General features: G+C 48.0%; 2 pseudogenes; both read left to right on the plus strand.

The window, feature by feature from the left end:
- The first annotated feature begins 5,237 nt into the window (after positions 1-5,237).
- Positions 5,238-5,305, plus strand: LOC117469371 (annotated as a pseudogene).
- Positions 5,306-5,488: 183 nt separating this feature from the next.
- LOC117469370 lies at positions 5,489-5,569 on the plus strand (annotated as a pseudogene).
- Positions 5,570-9,302: the final 3,733 nt, after the last annotated feature.

Raw genomic sequence — 9,302 nt, forward strand, 5'->3', positions numbered from 1 at the left:
TCTGCCTTACCAATGTCCTCATCACTAATCTTGGCCAAACGTTCACTCTCTGGGCTTTTTCTTATCCTCTCATCCCGACATGCCGAGAGCAGTGCTGGATACTGTTCAAGAAATCGCACCATCATGTCATGGGTAGAGTTCCATCTCGTTTTAACATCGAGGATTAGCAGGTGATCTGGTAGGCCTAGAAGTTTTTGCTTTTCTCGGAGCACTACTTTCCCCATGTTTATTGACCTGAACCAAGAAATTATAGTACGTATTCTTCCTTTCCACCTGGCCACCTCTGGGTTGTCCACTGCTTTCTGGGCCGCCAAGTTTAGAGTGTGAGCAAAGCACCCAAGTTTCATTATACCAGCCTTCTCAGCAGCAACTTCCATGTTGGCAGCATTGTCGACAGTGATCATGGACACTTTATCCTTCAATCCAAAGTCAGCCAAGCAGTCCTCAATTTCTACAGCCACATTCTCTCCAGTCTGTGGTACAAATACAGCTTTTGTGCGAAGCACTCGACTCAACAATTTCCAGTCAACAATGAAATGTGCGGTGAACGTCAGAAAATGATCTGTGGCCACACTGGTCCAACCATCACTGGTTATGGCAACAAACTGGCTTCTGGCAATGTCACGTATGAGTTTTGACTTTTCTTCATCATACCATGAAGGAATCAAGGTATTAGCCAAAGTATCCCGGTTGGGTGGCTTCCACCTGTTGTCAAACTCGTCAAGCATCTCTCTGAAGTGTGGGCTTGATATTGTACAAAGGGGCGCCATGTCTTTAACTATATACTTGGTAACCTTTCTCGTCATGCTGTGTAACTTCTCTGGTTGAAGTTTGGTCCTTCTGGCAATGCTCCAGGGTGACGTCTCAGGCAACGTAGGTGTTACTACTGGTGCTGCAAACAAAATGGAAAGATAATAGCCAACATTAATTTGAATAATAATAAATACATTTAATTTCAAAGCGCTTTTTCAGGTGCTCAAAGATGCTTTACAGTGGTGATAAAACGAGATAAAATAGAATAAAAAAATATTGAAACAGCAACACATATTATAATAGAATTAAAACATATTAAAGCAGCAACACAACACAATTCACAAATTAAAAGCCAGTCTGAAGAGGTGTGTTTTGGTCAGTGTTGTGAAGGTGGGGGGGGGGGTGCAGCAGGCTCTGATGTGTTGTGGAAGGGAGTTCCAGAGGGTGGGGGCAGCGATGGAGAAGGTGTTTTTGTCTATATCCATCAGATCTAGCTAGTTCTAGCTAATGATATGACTGCCTGCTTATCAAAGTACACCTAAACAAACAATAAGCGTTACTTGGCAACGGGTTGTGGCGGCAAAGTATAGCGCGGCTGCCGCGGCATTATTATGTGTTTACATGAGGGAAGATTTAAACTTTAACGGACATGTTGACCGGCAAACAAAAATTATAACGGAAACTCTGGTTGTTGTGCTCCAAGTAGACAGGATGAACATGAATGAGTCTGTCCATGTGTAGTTATTATTCTCTCCCTGTCTGCCGCTAGGTCTCCGTCCGTAGCTAATCTCTCCACCTATGCTGTCCACTCAATTGTCTCTTCTGTTGCGTTTCTCCCCCTGTATCGCTCACTCCCCCCCCTGTCTACGCCGGTTAAAATAGAAGCGCCCCGTCAGTTAGCTTGGTTCTAAACATTGTCGATCACTCATAAATAAACTCACCTGGTTGTAGCGTAGCCGTAGGTAACATGGGTAGGGATGTTGAAGGCGTCGGAATCTGGGAGGCTGCAGACAGTGGTTGTCCTTGGGGCTTGAAGACTGAACATTCTCCTACTCTGATTTTATGCGATAGCAGTAAATGTTTTGACAGGTTTGATGTGTTACCGCCTTTCCCTGAAATACATTTATTGCAGTGGTTACACACCCCACCATTCAAACTGGCAGTCATGTGCAACCACACTTTCGATTTCCGTGCCGACATCGAGCTAATAGTAGTTAGTAAGAATGACAGCTAACCGAAAGGCTCAGACGTTCGGGACGATGGTGACGAGCGTTGCTAGGCAATCAAGCCTATCACCGAAGCCGGTGCAAGGCGCGCGATCTGATTGGCTGGCGGATGTCAACAATATGGTCGCAGCCCACACTCCACAGTGACTCGTTTGTGGAGTTTCACGTCGAAATTGACATCGTAATTTGACGGTTTGGGCCCGAGTTTAAGGATCTTACGGCTCACTTTTAAAATAAAAAAAATAAAAATGTTTTGAAAAAAAATATTTATTTGAATTTTTTTTTTTTTTTTAAAGTATCGATACCGGATCTGATTTCGGTACGGTATACCGTAGCCACCAGTAACCGGTATTTCGGTAATACCGGATACCGGTATGCATCCCTAACGTCAACAGAAAATACATACATAACCAATACAGTGGAGCAGCCTTCCCTGCCCTTGGTTCATTCTCTCTTAGTAACAGCAACATAGTCTACATCATCACATGCAACACCTGCAAAAAACACTACATAGGAGAAACAAAACACACCATACTCACCCGCCTGAAACAACACCTGTACCACATTGGGGAAGGTCGACTCCCAACCCCCCTGGTCACCCATTTCCAACGACACCCGCCAGACCAACTCATCATCTCAGGCCTGGAAACCAATGACCGGTGGACCATCGGGCAGAGGAAGAGGGCAGAAACATCTTGGATCCAGAAACTCGGGACAACCACACCCAGGGGACTCAACGACGTTTAGACGTATCTCCTCTGGATCCCCCCTCTCCTCTGCCTAACAGTCCCAGGGATGATCTGAACTACTCCTCCTCCTTGGTCCATGTACCCCAACACTAACAGACAAACACACTCACAACACCCATCCACAGACCCCTAGGCCAGTGCAACCCAATCCCATACCGGAATCCATAACCCTAACCCTAACCCAACCCTAACCCTAACCCAACCCTAACACTAACCCTAACCCAGACTTTTAACTTATTAAACAGTTGGGGATCAAATAAGTCTGCTCACACTGAATTGTGGAGACAAACAAGCTCAGCGTTTTCTTTGCAAATGTGAGCGTTCCTGGGAGCCTGCCTTTATCCTGCTGCTGGTACAATTTTAGAGGAGATAGCTACACATCTCACGCTGCGGCTCAACGAGCTCCCGCTGAAGCCGGATATCACCCGGGTCAGAGACAGGGGAAAAGAAACATGATTTTTTACATAGAAGTAAAAAGCCTCCGTTGAATATTTTCCATTGGAAAGCTGCTCATGCAACTCAGAAAGTGGACCCTTATTCGACAGGCCTTGAACCTTTTGGTGAATCAGAAGCTGCAATTGAGTCGTCTTTTGCATAGGATGGTTTCTTACGGAGTAAAATTACCCCAGAAGTTAAATAACTTAGGGTGCTTTAATGCTTCCTTTCTTATCTCCTTCAGTATTGAGTACACTGGGTCAATTATTTGTGGCTACAACATTTAAACTGACCATTCAGATATCAATAACCTCTGCCATGGCAGTTTAATCAAAACCCGAGGGCACCGAGCCTTCGCAGGCAGCTGGCCCTAGGCTCTGGAACACTCTGCCCCTCCATGTGAGGTCGGCCCACTAAATCTACACTAAAAACACACTTCTTCTCTCTGGCCTTCTAGTTAGAGCGGAGTACGACTCCTGACTTTTCCTTGTGTTTTATTTTTTATATATATCTGTTGTAATTTATTGTCTTTTTTTGTGATTGTAGTAATGTGTTTTTATTACATGTACAGCACTTTGGCTCGACCAAAAATCGCTTTTAAATGTGCTTTATAAATAAAACTTGATTTGATTTGATTTGACACAATGAATCAAATAAAAAACATCCTTGATACAGATGTAATTGAGTCCCAGACAGGAATCCAACATTTAATTTGATAGCATTGTGTCACATTTTCTACTTGTTATTATGTTTGAAAACCATCCACTCTTGCTTTGTATAATCCCCATGTAGCACAATGGTTGTCTTTTTTTCTCATGTATTCTCCTTGGCATATTTGACCTTTAACCTTTGAACTTTTCCACTGAGATCAAGGATGGTAAAAGACAAAAGGTTCATCCTAATTGCTTATTTGGCCTCCTCGTTACGAAGATAAGTGAGAGACGGGAGGAAGAGAAGCGAGGACAGAGGAGTCCTCAGGTATGAGTTGGGATGTCCTCGTTCACTCCAGCGTCCCTTTTAAACGATGCCCTTTACTGCATGTGCACAGTCTATCACCTGTCACTGGACTTTACTCCAAATAAATCCCTTCAAACATGTGATTTAGTTTGCCCATTTTTATTGAAATGAATTCGTCCATATCTTCAATCCATCAGTTTTTATTAGAGTTTTGAGTGTTTTATTTTTGGTCCTGTATTAGTTTTTTGAGGTATAAAATGTAATGTAAAGGTCCCATGACATGGCCATTTCTACTGATCATAATTCCACTGTTGAGGTCTACTAGAATAGATTTACATTGTGCAATTTTCCAAACTCACATTGGTTTTCTCACACAGCATCTCTGTATAGTATGTGTATTCACTGAATTTCACTCTGTCCTTGTTGGAGCTCCTGCCCCCCCCTCCCTGTGAGCCCAGTGTGCTCTGATTGGTCAGCTCGCCCACTGGCTCGCTGCTGCGAGGAGCTGACAGTGTGAGCTGGCTTACTGGTGTGGTTTCCTGCTTGCTGCGAGACAGCGAGACATCACGAATGGACGCGGGAGGGGGGGGTGCCTAGGGGGCTGCAGCAGCCCCATCAGCGAGGCTCCACTAGCACCCGCATCCCCCCCCCCGCACCCCCATATGCGAACCATAAAACAATAAAACATGAACAGTGATACCACTCAAATTACCACTGCATGTTCTTTAGACCAATAAGACCAGAGACAGCAGCTTGTCTCTCCACAGACTGGTCACAGGCTAACACCTGGTGGTGAGTTTGTGAAACTGCAATGGCATTGACATTTTTTTTATGTAAACAGGAAGTAGCAAGAAGAAACTATATCATTTTAGAGTTTATTCACTTGATTAAAAGTCAGATCAGTTGTACAAACATGTCTTGTCGGTGGTAACTGCAGGGGTCTTTTTTGGACTCAATGCCAAAGAAGCCATAGGTGAGAGCCATGAACCATGCTAGCGCAGCTGGGGGAAAGAGTGTAGCCTGGGGTGTGGAAAAGCCAAGTGAGGGTCACCGTGAGGGTTTGGACTGGGAAACCTATGGTGGTGTCTGTTTTCGAGGACGGCCTCCACAATTACTCTGGTTTCTCTTCAAAGCATATAAGTCTTTCGCCTTTTACTAAAGACTTCCGTGGAGAGGAACACCTATTTTTGGTAGGCTTGGCCGTTTGGCTGAGCATTCTGAGTTTGTGAAAGGCAGGAAAAGAGCAGTCATTCGCACCTGGGCGATCCAAGTTACGCAGCGCCTCTGTTATGCCAGGTCAAAAGAGCCGCACCAAGACCGGTGGTAACTGCGCAACGAGGCTGACTCCTGCAGCAAACGGCAAGGGTCATTACTTCTCGGCCTTTTGGCTAAGATCAAGTGTAGTATCTGTTCTTATCATTTTTCCCAGGAAGGACATTTCGAACCACGAGGAGATAGGAGCGATGGCCGGGAGGGCCGATGACGGACAGCCGATCCCAAGAGTCGGGCTGAGATTCACGCTGCGCTTCCAGGCAGTTGGCGCGGACGAAGATGTCGTATCGAGGACGTGGTTCTGCAGGAAAGTCATCATGGAGCAGCTCCATCTGAAAGTTGATGTCATCTACTGCCTACAATGGAACCAGCAGGAGAAGGCTTTCGACGTCGAGCAAGTATACACGAAGGTTGCTAAGGACTGTGTTGCTGCTGCTATGGTAAAGCCGCTAGCCTGCTACAAGGTTTTACATTTGGACAGACCAAATTTCAGGACAATCACGGTCCACATGTTTAATCCCTTTGTGACTGACAGAGCGCTGGCTGATTTTTTGAGGCTGTATGGGGAAGTGCTAACTGCAGCAAGACATGTCAAGGACACCATGGGGATCTGGACAGGTCCAAGGCAGTTCCAGGTGCTTCTTAAATCTGAGCCAGAGGGTTTTGGCGGCCTCAAGCACCCGCCTGCCTCCTTCAGCCTTGGAGCAGATCGAGGGTACCTTTTCTACCCGCATCAGCCAGCTTTCTGCAGGCGCTGCAGGCAATCAGGCCACGTGGAGGGAGGGTGCGCTGGCGCCAGCTGCCGTTTTTGTGGCCAAAGGGGACATGAGGCCAAAGACTGTACAGTGCCCAAGGCCTGCCATGGCTGCAGTGGGATCGACCATCTATACCGAAGCTGTCCTGAGCGTAGGAGGACGTTTGCGGAGATAGCCGGGGCCAACAACTGGAGGGAAACGGAGTTCGAGGACCTTCTGGAGGGGCTTATCCAGTGCCAGAAGAATATGTTTCCGGTGGGCACGGGGGAGGCCGCGGCGGTGGAGCGGGGACCGGGCGGCGGCTCGGGGTCTGACAGCGTGGGCCGAGGGCCTGCTGGGAATACGGACTCAACTGTAGCAGCCGATGTGGGTGTCAAGCCTGGGGTACGTAAAATACAGGAGGCTTTCGGAACAGAGGCTCCAGAAGACAATGGGGACTGCTCGCAGGTCGGAGACAGTAAAAGGCCAAAGACAGAGGCGACGAGCAGGAAGGGGCGGGCCAAAGAGGTGGTGGCGGTGGTGGATGAAGGAGATGGGCAGCAGAAGAGGGAGGGGCCAGTGAAGGACAGCGACCAGGGGAGGGGTAAAGCGGACGAAGGCCATGGTTTGGGTGGAGTGATGTTGGGGGAGGACCCAGGGGTTGTAGGGGTTGGGCTCCCATCTGGGTTGCCACTGGACCGGGGGCTGCCTGCTGCTCCACTGCTGCAACCACCTCCCTTGGGGGATGACACACAAGGGGGCGTTGTGAGTCCCTCCACCTCTTCAAGTGTGGTTCCTGTGTTATGGGCCGACCAGATGGACAGTTTCAGTGAAGACCCCTATGCATCGTGAAAATTGAGTGGGTAATTTTTCCTTTGTTAAGGCTTAACATTTCATCCTCATGACACGTTATTTTGATGTTCTCACTTTGAATGTGAGAGGAATGAGGAACACTGTTAAAAGAAGGACTGTTTTAGATTTTTTAGGCACTTTGCATGTAGCCATAGTTTTTTTGCAAGAGGTCCATCTGAGAGACATGGGGGATGTGGGGATGTTTTCAAGGGAGTGGACGAAAGGGGACTCAGTTTGGAGTGTAGGGGGGGGTTCACTCTACGGGGGTTGGGATTTTGTTTTGTTTTAAGGAAATAAGGGTGGAGGATGTTTTTGTTATTGACCAGGGCAGGGCAATAGGGGCAGACATTGTTTGGGGAACAAGGAAGCTGCGGGTCATTGTGGTATATGGACCACAGTCACCGGCAGAGCGGACTAATCTGTTTACATTAGTGGAGCCTTTCCTTGTTACCAATAGACAGGTAATTATAGGGGGGGATTTTAATGTTGAGCTGGGGAAGGGAGGGGATGCCAGCGACCAGTATATTTCACAACTCATGGTTAGATGTGGGTTGGCAGATGGGGGTAAGGGGGTCAAGCCACACATAGACAGCCCCACGTGGCGTAACTCAAGAGGCGTGGCAAAACGTTTGGACTATTTGTTTTTTTCCAGGTCTTTAAACCTGATCACAGGCAGGACCATCCCCGTTTTCTTTTCTGACCATGATGGCCTGCTGTTTCCAGTAGATGTGGATGCGCTAACTTTTGGGCCTGGTTACTGGCGTCTAAATGTCAGTGTTTTGGAGGAAAAGTTTTTCAACCAACAGTTCCCTTTGTTTTTTAAGGGAGTGTTGGGCCTCAAACCGCTGTGTCAGGGGATACTAGAGTGGTGGGAGGTAGCCAAGGACAGAATTAAGACCTTCTGCTTAGGTTATTGCAAAAGGAAGGCAAGACGGTCAAAGAGGGAGATGTCCCATCTGCAGCGACTCCTAGAGCGTGAGTACGCAAAGGGGAACTGTGGTTCTACTGTAAATGAAAATGTATGCGACTCTTTGAAGGCAAGGCTCAGACATGTTTCTGAAGGCAAGGCCCGGGCTTTCCTGGCGAGATCACGTTCAGAGTTCATTGAGCAGTCAGAAACATGTTCTGCTGCTTTTTTCAGCTCTGTGCGGGCTAAAAAAGCAAGGCAGGTGGTGACAGGGTTTAGGGACAGTCAGGGTATTGTAGTGACAGAAGAGGGCCAGGTGGTGAGGGTTGCCACAGATCATTTCAGGGACAGCTTTAAGGAGAAAGATGTGGGAAGAGGGGATGATTTCCTGGATCGCCAGGTTCCAGGGGACATAGTGCAGGCTTTAGAGGTCCCGCTAACGGTTAGCGAATTGGAGGGTGCGCTCAACAAAATGAACAAGGGTAAGGTGCCAGGAATTGATGGCTTACCTGTGGAATTTTATGCAAAGTTCTGGAGCATATTAGGGCCAGTATTGTTGGAGGTGCTGACAGAGGTACTGCAGGCAGGAGAAATGAGCGGATCTTTAGCCACCGGGGTGATCTCCCTCCTGTATAAGAAGGGGGATCGCACTGAAATAGGTAACTGGCGACCTTTGACCATGCTGTGTGTGGACTATAAACTCTTGGCAAAAGTTCTCACTGATAGGCTAGGCGAAGCAATGCCCCATGTGGTTCATGTTGACCAGACATGTGCGGTGCCAGGGCGCTCAACAAGATGGAACCTGCAGCTCCTAAGGGATGCTGTAGCTTGGGCAGAGGACAGAAACCTGCCACTCATGCTGGTTGCTCTTGACCAGACCAAGGCGTTCGACAGGGTGCAGTGGAGTTTTATGTTCAGCATTCTGGAGAGGCTAGGTTTTGGTAAAGTCTTTATAAGGTGGTTGCGCACATTATACATGGACGTGGGGAGCAAGGTAGTAGTGAACCTAGGCGATTTTTTCCGGTTACAATCGGGTGTGAGGCAAGGGTGCCCTCTCTCACCACTGCTATATGTGCTCTATATGCAGGGGTGCACATAACTGGTACGCTGGTACGCATGCGCGGCAACAATCTGAAATGCGTACCGTCACTTGTGTCACAAAGCGCATTTGCGTACCGACGTACTTGTGAAGCTTTTCCAGAAGGTGGTTAGATCACCTGCGCTAAAACAGCTGATCACAACGCTCACACGCTCCGCGGTCACGAAGCTCTGTACTCCACTACCACCACCCCCCGTTGACAATCGCGAAGCGCTGTACTCCACCACCCCCCCCCCCCCCCCGTTGACAATCTCATCTGAGTACCTCACTGAGAAAGTTGTGTGCACCCCTGTCTATATGGAGCCTTTGGCGGCAGCC

The sequence above is a fragment of the Trematomus bernacchii genome, unplaced genomic scaffold, assembly GCF_902827165.1.
Source record: "Trematomus bernacchii unplaced genomic scaffold, fTreBer1.1, whole genome shotgun sequence".
In the NCBI taxonomy this organism is placed as follows: Eukaryota; Metazoa; Chordata; class Actinopteri; order Perciformes; family Nototheniidae; genus Trematomus; species Trematomus bernacchii.